A 13,926-nucleotide genomic window follows, 5' to 3' on the forward strand; every position below is an offset into this window, starting at 1 on the left:
TTTGATAATGCTGCTTTTAGATAAATCTAAAAAAATCTGTATATAGTTTCTAAAAAAATCTGTATATAGTTTCTGCAAAGTGGCAGAAGAGTCGAGCTTTGGGCGGGACCATTGGCACAGAGTAAGCTTGCACTAATTTCCCATCATCCCTCTAGTGGCTTACACTCTGGGACTGGCACGTGGGAAATGAGGGTTCACTTCCTTGGTGCATAATGAGCTTTATCCAGAGTGGATCCTTAGGTAAGACTGCTCAAGCTACTGCCTAATAATGTAGCGAAAAGGGGGCCGAGTCTCTGTCTCCTTGTGCCGGTCCCCAGCCCAGATAAAAACCAGGGTTTTGTCAGGAAGGGCATCTGGCGTAAAACTCACCGCCAAACCTCCTGTGAATGAGTGGTAGCAACTCTTTGTTTACACTCTCTTCTGCTAGCTTACAGCCCCTCACAATCAGCCTAGCAGTCGTCTCTAAGTGCAAAAACTACAATCTTTTTCAAACAATTTGAGTAAAGGAATACTCAGAAATGCAATTTTAATCTTAATTTTCTTTATAAATGTTGTCCATTATGAGAAAAATGCTACAAGAACATGCTAAAACATCAATAACACAATTTTTATTTACTTTAATTATGTCTGTCAGAAGGCTTCTGCATGTGATTGCATCTTAAAAGCATTATTATCATAATAATTTTAATGTTTTTGTTCACTCTTTACAGAAGCAGTTGTGTGGATGATAGAAAAGTCTCAAAGAAAAACAATCTTTTCTTGACTTGTATTTCAAAAGAACCATTAAACTGAGCGATGCGTGGGGAATGTAGCAGTGCAGTTTTTTTGTCTGCAGCTGTGTGTCCAGAGATGGACACTCCTCTGGTGGTTGTGGTCTGTAGGAGGAGGGCACTGACCGCACGCTCTGAATAGACGCTGAGTTGCCGAACTGGACCAAAATGTAATTACCTCTCGCTCACAATGTCACACTGCAGACCTGAGCCTGACAGCAGCCTTAAAATGGAACACACTGGGATTGAATTAACCTCCAGCTGGAAACGCTGTTGTTGTGTGTCCTGGTGAGAACGAACTCTATAGCTTTCCCATGAATGCAATTCACAGAATTTTCCTGAACCTACAGTGGAACGCTATTAAACAGGACAGAATTCATTTTCTGAAATGCTTGGGCAAGCAGCGTGGTTTGGTGGAATGTAGTGACTTTCACTCAACACGAGCAGTGAAAAGCCATTAAGCAGTCTCAGTGACATACGTGGCATTTTGGTTGTTAAAATTGATGGATACCGTTTATTTACCAGGATTGTCCACTTTCCCTGAGCTCCAAAGCTTTGATGAGCCAATAAACTCAATAGTTGCAAAGCTATTAGTGTGTCCTTTTTGAGTGACAGTAATTTGCTGCTCTCTGTATAAACCTCTGTCATAGACTAACATCTGACAGGTTATGTTCAGTGCCTTATTGAGATTGATTCATATTTTCATGATGTGATTTATTTGCTCAGGAGTGTGCGGCATGCACTCACTGAATGGGCCAGCTTAATGTAATAGGTACTTTAATGAGCCATTAATCTGGCAGACCCAAGGGTAAAGGGACAACACAACATGATGTAACCAAGATGTAGGATGCTGTAGATCATTGTAAAGGATTTTTGATGTATTTTTAAACCAATTGACTGGACTCAATTAATTCTAAGTAATGGATTTCTTTGTATAAAAATAAGTCATGTCAAAGTGATGGAAAATTTCAAGCAACAATGCTTTCACTGGTAGAGATTCTTGGCCAAAAAATAAAATAAAGAGTATTAGATAGAGCAAATACTGCTATATAGAGATACAAAAACCCTAGAAGTATATGTTATGAATGACTCGCTAGAGCTGGTGGAGGTTTCAGTAGCTGTGTAATTGAAAATCATTCACACCGCTGTACAGTTTAACCTTGGAGGAGCATATCAGTCACTAATTGAAGAGGCTGCACGTATATCTGTTGAAAAGTGAACGTAGGAAAACATTGAATGTGTTTTTTCCCCTTTTTGCCTTAAGAAGATCCACTTAAACCCCCCAGTACTCCACGTGTTTCTGTATGTCTGCTATTATTTATGTCACTTCTTCTATAGAGGCTCGTCTCTACAGGATGAATTACTGTAATCGTGATCCATTTAACATTTTTATTTTTGTCGAAATGATTGCTTTAACTATCAACTCTGTAAACATTCATGTCTTTCCAATCAAAATAGTGAAAACAGCTCATATTTACGGTGGTCCTGAAGTGCAAATTACTCAACGAATCACTCAATGCAAAAACATATTAAAGATCACAAGCAAAACAAATAATTTTAAAAAACATTACATTTCAGAAACAAAAACCTATACCAAAAAAATGAACAAAATAATAATCAGTTGTCTTGAAAGACAAACGTAATTAAAGGAAATCAAAATGAAAATGTTAAAAAAAAGAAAACAGAAAAGGTGGGACATTGCTGATTGGATGATGATGTTTGAGTTTTTTTTTAAATATTTCTTCAGTGTCTACATACTTAGAGTTTTATGATTATTACGGAGCATATCCAGTCATCATTTGCAGTACCTAACTTTTCTGGTTTTCTTAAAAAGTAATTTTTAAAAAATCGGAAAACAAAAGTATTTTCCAGAAATCAAACTGAAATGTTAAAAGATGAAGTAAAAGAAGAAACAGAAATAATTCCTTTGGGACATCGACGACGTTTGTCCATCATTTGGTTATTTGGCATGTAGTGATACTGGATATTATATTCAAGTTAATTCAATTTTTTTATATAGACCATTTACACAATACATTTGTCTCAATGGCTTCACACTGGTAATAGCCTAAAAACATAAAATCACTCACAAAATAGAAACAATAGCTGATTGCTAAACTAAACTAAAGGGCATCTCTGTCCTTAGACCATCCTTCGTGGTAAGAGAAAATTCCCCCCAAAAAAGAGATTTTTTGAAAAAAAAAAACGAAGAAAATCAGGGATATGCTCCAAAATAATTATAAAACTTCTATCAGTATGGGTACATTGAAGACATATTTGAAAAAACTGAAGTGCCAAACATCAGACGTCATCATTCAATCAATGTCCCATCATACCAACCTTTTCTGGTTTCTTCTTGTGTTGTTTTTAACATTTCATTTTGATTTGTGCAAATTACTTTTTTTCAAAATGTTTCTTTTCCACTTCATTTTTTTGGAATTGTACTTTAATGTCTGGAATTTTGTTTTGTTTTTTTCTAAAAAGTGATGTTTTGTTTTCATTATTTGTTTTCCTTTCGTTAACTGTCCTAATGTTTAATATGTTTTGGCGCCGAGTGATCCGTTGGTGTGATTTGCACCTCAGGGCCACCATGTGCTCGAGGAGGACGGTGACTAGCTCCGGTGCTAAACTGATCTCTATGGACAGTTGGAGCAAGGTCCTGTCTCCTTCCGTCAGGGACAGGACTACAACGGGGTGGTCTCCCCTTCCACTCTTCGACCCAGATACATTATTGATGAAAGGCTGATTGGGAACTCAATTACACAGAGATTACTGAGCTGGCAGACACCGCAATACCACTGCCCTGTCAGAACTATTGAATTAGAGCACAGGATTGGAGGGACGGTGTCCTTCAGAGACACCTCTTCTGGATGCCAAATGGTCACAGCTTGGTTCTTTGACAGATGACCTCAAAAATAAAAAAATATTTTTTCATCATGTTAACTTTATTGTTGCAGACTACCTAACATAACATCAGGCCTTTTATTTGTTTTTATTTCTTTAGTTTCTTTATTATATTCCCCTTTTATGCACATTTGTCTTTTCAAAACTATGGAGCTGCGATTTTTTTAAAAATATGAAACTAGTTGATATCTCATTGAAAAGCTGCATGGGAATAAAAAAAATGTCTGTCTTCATTAAACAAGTTTTTTTTAATCAAATTCCAAATCCATATTTTTCTGTTTTGTCCATTTTACTGAATAAACTGAGTTTCTATATTCTTTTGGTACAAATTGCTATAAATAATAGAATCTTTTTTAGTCAAAAGTGAAATAAACCATTCAGATTTGTGCACATCTGTGAGTTTAATGCTAATCATCACAAATATGTGAGACAACTTTGCTCGGTTGATCAGCACTGTAATGATTCTGCATCCATGTAGATATGAAGATGATGCAGAAATGTGCACGCTGGTGTGTGTATTACTTAGAATAATTCCATGTAATAAATGACAGCTGCATTGCTTTTAGTCTGGAAGAAGACGCCATGATGAGAAAGGCTCAAAATGTGAATGTATGTGCATAAATATTGGCATTTTACCGAACCTCATTCATATAACATGGCCAAGCTGAGTGGGAATTGTGCCTTGCAGGGTTGTATTCTATTACAACTTTAATGTGAAATCGGGATTGAAGAAGATGAGAAAAACGGGAGGGGGGTGGGGGGCTGGCATCTAAAGTGAAAGCATTCATCTTCCTTTTCTGTTGGTCAGCAAATGTGTTCAAAGACGAGCAAAAAGCAAGGTGAGAAAAAGTGATCTCATGGAAAAGGAAATTATTTTTTGTTGGACCAGATGCTGAAGCTCAGCTTTCCTTTTTGGTCAGCCACAAGTGCCCCCCCTCTCTAATCGTGTATTTCTTGAATTCATTATTGAAGCCACGACAGTTGGATTTCACGTGTGTTTTAGGATATCTGTTTCTCGTTTTGTGCTGCTGTTTGCAATCTCCCTCCAGTTCCATTTGTGGGGACGTCATGTGTGCGCTCGCAGGCGAACTTTGCCCATTCCTTGAGTGTCGTCTTCTATTGTCGTTGTGTCACTGTGTCGGTAAAGACAGCGAATCATGAAAGAGCCCATTGTTTAGGCCAGCGTTGTCAATGGTGACAGGACCATAGCTGGGATTAGGAGGACAACAGGCAGCTTTTACAGGCTCCTTATTTATCCAGGTCTTCCCTAACGGGCTGGACACTTTAAAAAAGACACCCCGGTGAGTCCTACCCTGCTCTGTTGCCCTTGTTTCCTTGAACACTGGGCATGAGTTAGCACCGAGTGAAAAGGTTTAATAAGGAGTGGAGAATAGCCATTAGCTCCCTACCAACTTCTGTTGATGAGGGGGAAAAATAGAAGGCCCAATAGACCAATGAGGACTATTGGGATCTGTGACAATCACATCATGGGGAAACCAATTTCCTTTCCTAAAGCTTATCATGGTTTCCACGTCTCAGCTAAAAAGACCAATTTAAAGAAAAATGTAAATTGCCCTTTAGCTCCTCATATTAAAGGAATTATCTGCAACTTTTTCTAACAACTCTATTTCTCTTGGTTGAGCTTATTTTTAATTTTTTCATGTTTTCATGTATATCACCCTTGGGATATATATGATCTAGTCCATGTGTTTCTTCTCTTTTCCTGCATTGAAGGCTGTAATGTCAGCAGAGGCACTTGAAAATTATGTCTCAAAGGCATCATTTACAGTAGATCAGTTGTAAAAAACTTTTACAAAAAAAATCTGTAGGTGAAATAATAAGAATTCGTAATTGTCCCTTTTTATATTAAAGTATGTGGGTCACAGATGAGAAGTCTGGTTATAAAAATTATGGAAAAGTGTTGTTATCAGTCAAGATTCAAAGTGAAATCAGGTCCAGCTGCTGATTTTCTTCAGTTAAAAGAGTTGTAATCTGTAGTTGCAGGTGAAACACGAATTGGCAGACCATTCTCATGGAAATCCCATTTGCTGTTTGGACTGATTAGCATTTCGTGAGTCCATCTGCACTAACATGCAATTTAAAAAACAGAAAAGCATAACAAGCGAGTTTTAATAAGATATTTTCAATTTAAATCATTTTTATGTGGACTACAAAGTGGCAACAAAAAAAAGCAAATAATTAAACAACACAACCACAATTCAAACCATTTCATTGGGCTGAGCAGCCAAATGTCAGTCAGTTCCTTTTTAACTCCCTGGTTTGACAGTTAATGTGTTCTCGGCCACGACACCCAACCCCACTTTGCCCCCCAGTTGCAATAAAACTGTACGTCACTTTGAACAAAAAGGTTTGCTAAACGCACTGCGATGTAATGCAACGCACATGTGGCGGCTGGCTGGGCTTGAGTGATTAGTCTTTGTGTGCGTGGCAAACTCAGCGGGGAACGGCGCTCCACCATTAGCTCCTCCGTATGGTTATATTGTGCTTTTATGATAAAGACACTTCCTTACTCAGTCTTTGGGTAAAGCTGCATGGCAGCAGTCATTCTTTAGTTGATTGAAAGTTGCCATTAACAGAAAAAGTTCTGTTTCAGGTCAATATCAATAAAACAAAACAGTGAGATCCGGTTAAATGATATTTTCATGGTTTACAGCTGGAAAGTGACACAAATCAGAATTCAATTTAACTAATTTTTTTTTAAATAAAAATAGCAATAGCAAAATTAATTCTATTTTATGCTGATCCTTTTAATTTGACTTTTCAATTAAGATAAGAGCAAAAAGTTTCAGACGCACAGTTTAGACTTTAGCATGAGATTCAAATTACAAGGTCTGTTTTATGATTTGCTCAGACTTTTTTATATTGTTTTGTAATAAATAAATAAATAAACACAGACTTTAATTTTTTATTGGTTTGATGAGGCTTAATTCAACAAGAATCATTTAGTACGTTAATTAACTTTATTTTCTTTCTCTGTTGTGTAAAAGCATCCCCTTGTAGATTAACATTTCATATTCTTTTCCACGTTTGAATATTTTTTTTTCTGTCATAATGCAGCTGAGTTGGTAGGAGATGTTTTTATATCCCCGACAAAACGGATTAGCAAACATTAGTTATTTATTAGATTTTCTTTATCTTGTCCACCATTTTTTACAAATTACTTCAACAATCTTTTTGTGTTTACATTGTCGTATACCTTATAATGATTTTTCCACAGTTTTGAATCTTCTAAACCCCTAATGATACTTCAAAAACCAAGGAAATTTTGCAATTGAAAGCTGATTTAATTATACTGAACACATGCGTGCCCTTATTTAAAGAAAGAGCTTTCATTAAGTAAGCATTTTTGTAAATTAATGACAGTGACTTATGGCATTAGGTGGCAAATTAGCCTCGTAAGCAGGACTCTGTTTTGCATCACATCATTTTTTGATCAGCTTTGTGGTACATAAAGAAACGCTGTGCTTTTCAGATCTCATTACAGATTTATATATATAATTTCCTAATTTTGTTAAAGACTGTCTTTGTTGAATCAAGGTGAAAATGGAGGTTGTGTTCCACAAAACATACACACAAACACACACAAATATGTGATGGTAAAGTTGTGATTTTAAGAATTTATCTAACAAAACTAAAAATATATCCTGTCAACTGTAAGGTTATCAGATATTTTCAGTGCTGTGAAGTGAAAACAACATGGGGCTAAGTGGGCTGAGTGCCTTAAAATCAACACAAAAAAGTTGTTGCACCCTTGAGAATAAACAGGACTCCATCTTCGTTTTGGTAACTTTATTTGCCCTGAGCTGAGTAATCTTTTTTTCTTTTGTTACTTTCTTTCAGGCAGCCGGAGCAAGAGAACGTGATGGCATACACATCATAACACATCTCCCTCCTTCACCTGCACACACTCCAATAGAAAGGAAATCCTGCAGCATCTAACAGGCATTTTCAAAATAAAATAGTAAATAGCTAAAATTATAAATTATTCTCTCAACACCAAGATAAAGAAAATGGGATTGTTAAAAATCTCTCATGAAGAATATCTATATTATAGTCAATTATAACTTAATGTTTCCAGGTTGCAACAAAAGGACAAACTTTAAATGTATAAAAGTAAAAAGGAGTTACAAGATACTTAAAACCTAAAAAAGAATGACAATAAGATCTTAGAAGTGTGTTGCTGAATAAGAATCCAGTTTTGCTGTTTCATCATCAGGTTTGGATGTAAAATTCAGATATGACTCAACAAAAACCTCTATCCTCACTGAAAGAAGCTGATATGATGATTCCAAATGTCCTGCAAAGAAATTACAAAATTATAACGACTCATAAAAAGTCTGATCATCTTTTGATCTATTTTAAAAGCGTTCTCTGTGATTTTTATCCAAAATCAAAAAAACTTTTCATTTTCTAGGATATAGTTTCTGCAGAGTCATCAGAAATTCATCTGTCAGTTATGAGTAAGCCTGCCCCTACTTCCCGACATCCATTTGTTTAAAATCCCTCATGCTAGCTTACAACTTCTCACACCCCCAACCTAACATTACCGGTGGAACAAAAAGGCTGAGCAATACTGGAGCTTTCCAGACGTACAGTTTTGAGTCAGATATACCACCTTGGACAAAGAAAATAAAGACGTACCTGGATCTATTAGTTTTCAAGTGTAGTTGAGCAGGGATCTGGTAGTCCGCCGACTGTAACTTCTACTTCACAGCTACAAGCTTTTTCCAATGCCATTTTTTTTTCGTTTTGCTCCAAATTTACAATATTTTGTATTAAAAAAATACTCACAAATGCAATTTTATGCTGAATTGTCTTTAAAAAAATCTCCATCATAAAAAAAGCAACAAGTAAATGTTAAAAACACAATTTTTCTCAAAGGTGTGCACGTCTGACATCTTTCTAAATACGATCAGCTGCATGAATCCTGCAGGGGACACCAAAACATGCCTGTTCAGCACTGTCAGATTATCATCAGAAACTCTGCCATGAGTGTATTTAAAGTCCAAATCTGACCTCTGTGTGTCCAAAGTTCTGTTTCCGTGCCTTCAAATTGCACGCCTGAGTGAAGTGGAAAGGTCAGATTTCCCACTTCTTCGTGTTGCTTGTCCTTTTCCAGATTACCAGCATGCGTGAACGTATCCACGGACCCGCTGACATTCTATGTTAATGCCACTCATGCATGAAATGGAGAAAGTCCACATGAACTCCGGATGAATTTTGAGTCAACAACCGAGTGTTTCAGCAAGTATAAAAACTGCTGTTGGTTCAAAACCTGTGTTTCCTTCTTACTTTAAAAACTCGAGATTACTTTGTCAATGCTTCATAAGGAGTTGCATGACTTTTGTGTTTTTTGTCTTTCACACATGTACAGTGGCTCCTCTTCAAAGTTGAAGCTTTTAGTAACCACCCTTATGTTTTTCAAAGGCTCACCCAAATTCAAAGTGTGAAGCTGTTCAGTGACCTGTGAAGTCTGTAAGTGTCTTATCACTTCAGAGCGGTAAATCTGATGTGTCTGTTAAGTTTTATGAATGACCTCTGTGGTGTGTGTGAGCGCTTCTGCTGTGTCAGGATCTCAGAGTGCTGTCAAAGTGAGGAGAACTGCCACAGGGTTTAACCCTTCCGCCATTGATCCCCCAGGTTGCTCAGGGCTGCCACCTAATTCTCCAATTTTCAGCTGTTAGAGATAGAATTGGAATAATAAACAGCTGAACCTCCCACTAATAATCCCACTGACCCACACCCACCTCCCTGCCTGTCTCACACACACATCCAATCTTTGTCCCTCCTCCACTGCTCCGTCAGTCCTTTTTAAGACAACTGGATCTGGGGTAGAATTTCTCTTGCTGCCCTAATTTTGGCCAAAGCCCCAGCAATCCCTCCTCGGGGTAAATTAAACGACGTCTTGGATGCCTGGAAATAATTAACGCCGCTAAAAATCGTCCAGTCATTGGTAGAAACATGCAAAAGTTTGGCTAATTTGTAGTTCGATAGAAGTGATGATTACTACATGCAAGTTCAAACGCTGCTTTTTTACAGCATTACATTTAATTAAAAAATAAAAACAATTCCTTTTTGATGTATCATCTAACGAGAAGATACAGGAAGTCATGTTCAACACACTTTTTGATTTATTTTATGAAAATAAATGTGATCATTTGGTTTATGTTTGCAGATGTGAGACTTAAGTTTGTAAAGTCACCGGTTAGTAAAAATGTCATCCTGCGAAGTGAGAAAAGCTGGTCCAGCATCTCCTGGAACTTAAGGAAGAAGAGGCTTAGATTTACCAAATAATGTTTCATCAGTTTCTGTTATAAAAAATGTTCTTGGGGCAAAAAGTCTTTATTTTGTCCCTCCTGCACTGCAAAAAAAGAATCTTATGAAAGCAAAAAGATAGTTGTGTCTAGAAAGAAATGTCGTATTTTCTGTAATCTCTTCAAGAAAGTATTTCACTGGCAAAGTAATCCTAAATTGAGAAAATATGTCTTAGAATTTTTTTCTTGAAATAAAAAAAAATAAAATAAATATTTTTCTCAACCTATTGGCAGATGTTTTTTTTTTTTTTTTTTTTACTTGGCCTGTTTTTGCAGTGCATGATCAAACAAACCAGAAAAGTTTTGTAGTTTTGGTGTTAGAGCTTGTAAACCAGCTGCCACACGGTTTAATGTCTCAAGCCATGAATAAAATGTTCACGTGCAATCTGGCAGTTTCCACTGACTCCCCTGGGAATACATGAAGATGTGGTGATGACTGATATCTTACAACAGACCATAAGTAGGATTTCCATTTTGAGCAGCATCAGTTGTTTATCTTTAATCTTTTTTAAAGGAGTTTTGAGTCTTCAAGTCAAACTGCCAAGAACATTTTTATCAACAATGTCATATCAAAACCTTGGGACACCGAAAAAAGTCAAAAATCACTCCATTCAGATACATCTACTTGCAGATAAACAGATCCATGAGCGTCTTAATTTTCCTCATCTGAGCTGGTAACTTGGTTGAAGCTGTAGGGCTGGATAGCTGCACTATTGTTAGCCGTTTTTCTTGCAAGGTTAGAGTTGTGAGGAGTTGTAAGCTAGTGAGAGAGGGCGGATGATGGGAAATGAGTGCAGGCTAACAGTCCTGTCCACACGCAGATGCAAATTTCTGATGAAGTACTGCTGCTCTGCAGAAACTGTGTCCTAGAAAACGACAATTTTTAAAAATGGTAGCCAAAAAAACATGTTTGCGACAGATCAAAAGATGATTGCATATTAAATTTGGCCAGTTCCATGTGGTTTCCTCATATTTTCCTCCCTGATTTATCAATGAAAAATACAAACAGACAGCTGAATGGAGCTTTTGAGCTGTCATGGACTAGAATATTAGATTAAACAGTACTGTGTTGACCTGCACTCTTTTCAGGAGACATTTTTTATCCATTGTAGCTCTTTTCTCTGCCTCCGATGTCTTTCTTTGACTGTCATCCATGATGTTGCCTCAGAGCCTCTTTCGCCCAGGTACTCCCTTCATTGAATCACCTTTGGGGGCTCAGGCTGTCACCGGCGTTCAGGCACATTTTCATTTATGATTGTAAGTAGATTACAGCCTGTCGAACTCACTTGTGATATAAGAAGTTGGCTGTTCTGGCGGAACAAGATCATTGAAACTGTCTCTCACTCGTGTTTTTCTCGGTTTTCGTCTCTCTTTGACTCCTGAGGCCCTGAGGTCTTTGTGCTGCAGTAGTGCTGGGCTCAGCATGCTGCCTGCGTCCACACACTGCTGCCTCAGCACTAATAAGGCAAAAGAGTGATAGAGAGAGCGCCAGTTGTCTGCTTTCAACATCCCTACTCAACCGTGCCCTCATCTAACCCCCCACAGAGACGCCATTAGCAAATCTGTTGAGGATCCCATATTAGGGAAAACATCAAGGATTCTAATTGTGGTTCTGAACTGGGACTCACTGGGTGTGTTAAGTTTTCTATCCTCGCTAATGAGTTGTGGTATTTCCTTCAGTGGCTTTATTGCCCTACATTCTGATTTAAGCCATGTCACTGACTATTGGAGCATTTCCTAAAATAGCATGTCTTGCTTGAAACTATTCTTTTCAGAGGTCGTGCGTTTAAACGGATTACTCTCATATTACTTCATATTTAGTTGATTAATTTTTAGACAAATTAACTAAAATATATTTGAAGAAAAGATGAAATTCAAAGACTACGAAAAAAGCAAATGTGACAGATTTTAAAATATCTAAATGACCAAAAATTAATCCATGTGACCTTGTGTTTTTAGCATGAAGTAAGCTGCTTTTATGACATTTTAATGTTATTCATAGAACTATCATTTTATTTTTTAGTGTTTCTGGTAATATTTTTGCAATGTTTGATACCAAGATAGTCCCTAATGTTTGTTAATGATGCTTATAATACCATTAATAATCCTTAACAATAAAATCAGCATTGCACTTGGCTAACCCTGCACTGGTGTCATGTGAAATAGTGAGGGGGATGCTCTGGAGACCTGACATTTGATCACTCTATTTCCAGCCAGCCGGCTGACGCTGAGTGTCTAACTTCTTTGCGTATATTTAGCTTGTGTGTATGTCATTGGTATACTTGTGTGACAGGGCAAAATGTAAGCCTGACTCGATAACTGGCTCTGTGTAACAGGAGGAGATGACTGAGCCATTTGGCCCACAGTGTGGAGCTTAAAGCAGCCTGACAGCTGCGTGTCAAAAGCCAGTAAATGAAACCGAAAGAGGGAATAATCATGAGGATCCTACAACCTAAGGGTGACGTAGATGAGAGCTGCTGTTGTATATCAACAGTTTGGTTCACCAAATGAAACAAAGACCTTTCATTTCCTTTTACCGTTGTTCTGATTTTAACTTAACTTTTTTTTTCTTTTACTTATTTCATTTGCGATTTCAAACTAGCATAAACTTATCATCTTCAAAGGTTTGACCTCCCTCTTCTGTGTAGCTTCTCTTTAGATGCTGCATTTCTGTGAATCTAAAACTACTTTGGAGCGTCTTTGTGACACTTTTTTATTTTAGTTACAGCATTGTCTTAAACTATGATCATTTTTTTAAACTAAGTTAGCTTCTTTATAGCTTTGATCACTTTTATTTTAAACTGCTTTATGTCATACAGTATCTTAACATAAAAAAAATGTTTTTTGGTCATTTCTGTTAAAAGATAACCTGCAATGTGCTGTAGAAAAAGTGATATACTTTTTGTCTCTTGACTGCGACAAATACACAGAATTGATTAAAATTACATTTAAAGTGTATAAGTGTGAATATTGCACTTACATTTACATAAACCTTTAAAGTTTGGGATTAAATTGTGATTCTTACCTATAACGTCAGTTTCTCACTTTTGAGAGCGTTGCCTCCATGCTTTCGAAACTTTTTTTTTTTTTACAACTATCAGAGCCACTTTGGTACTTTCATAACTGTATTTCTCACTTAAAACTTTTATACATTCTTGGTTCTCTGAGTGACATGGCATCAAAAGACTCTTTGCAGGCATCAGCAGATCCCAAAAGGATTTGCATGAAAATACGTGGAAACCCAGAATTGTTTTTAAATGCCCCAAACTAAATGGGTTATTTTATAAAAAACTTTTTTTTAAAGATTCCCACTTAGGTCATCATTTTTCCATTGTTCTTTTAATTGTGATTATGCCATTTTTAGTCAAAAATAATAATTTTAAAAATCAGTTGTTTTCTTTGACAGTTTCTGCAGTGCAGCAGTAGTTCATTCACGTCTGAGTCGTGGACAGGACTGTTGGCATGAAGTAATCCCGCCCACACTTCCCGTCACCCATCTGTTTACACTCTCTCCGGCTAGCTCACAGCCCCTAGCACCCTTAACCTAACAAAAATGGTGAGCAATATCTGAGCAGACCGGCCTCACACTTTTTAGTCAATTACCAGCTAGGACAAAAATCGACGTAATTTTCTTTATATATGTCAATCATGAGAAAATGCCACAAAAACATATTAAAAACACCAAATATACTATTTTAACTGGAGTTGATCTGTAATTTATTTCAGCTTTGAGGTACTTGTTGTGGTTTATTCTTTAGGGACACCGTAAGTTGCACAAGTTTGGGTATTCGCACTGTAACGATTTGGTTCGCTTAAAGTGTACCAGAGTTTGTTTCCCCTGATAATCCAGAACAGTTTTTTAATCTGAATACATCCAAACTGACCCTGGTGCTGGACCTGGAATCGCTATTGAACCT

Source organism: Oryzias melastigma, linkage group LG7 (genome assembly GCF_002922805.2).
Source record: "Oryzias melastigma strain HK-1 linkage group LG7, ASM292280v2, whole genome shotgun sequence".
In the NCBI taxonomy this organism is placed as follows: Eukaryota; Metazoa; Chordata; class Actinopteri; order Beloniformes; family Adrianichthyidae; genus Oryzias; species Oryzias melastigma.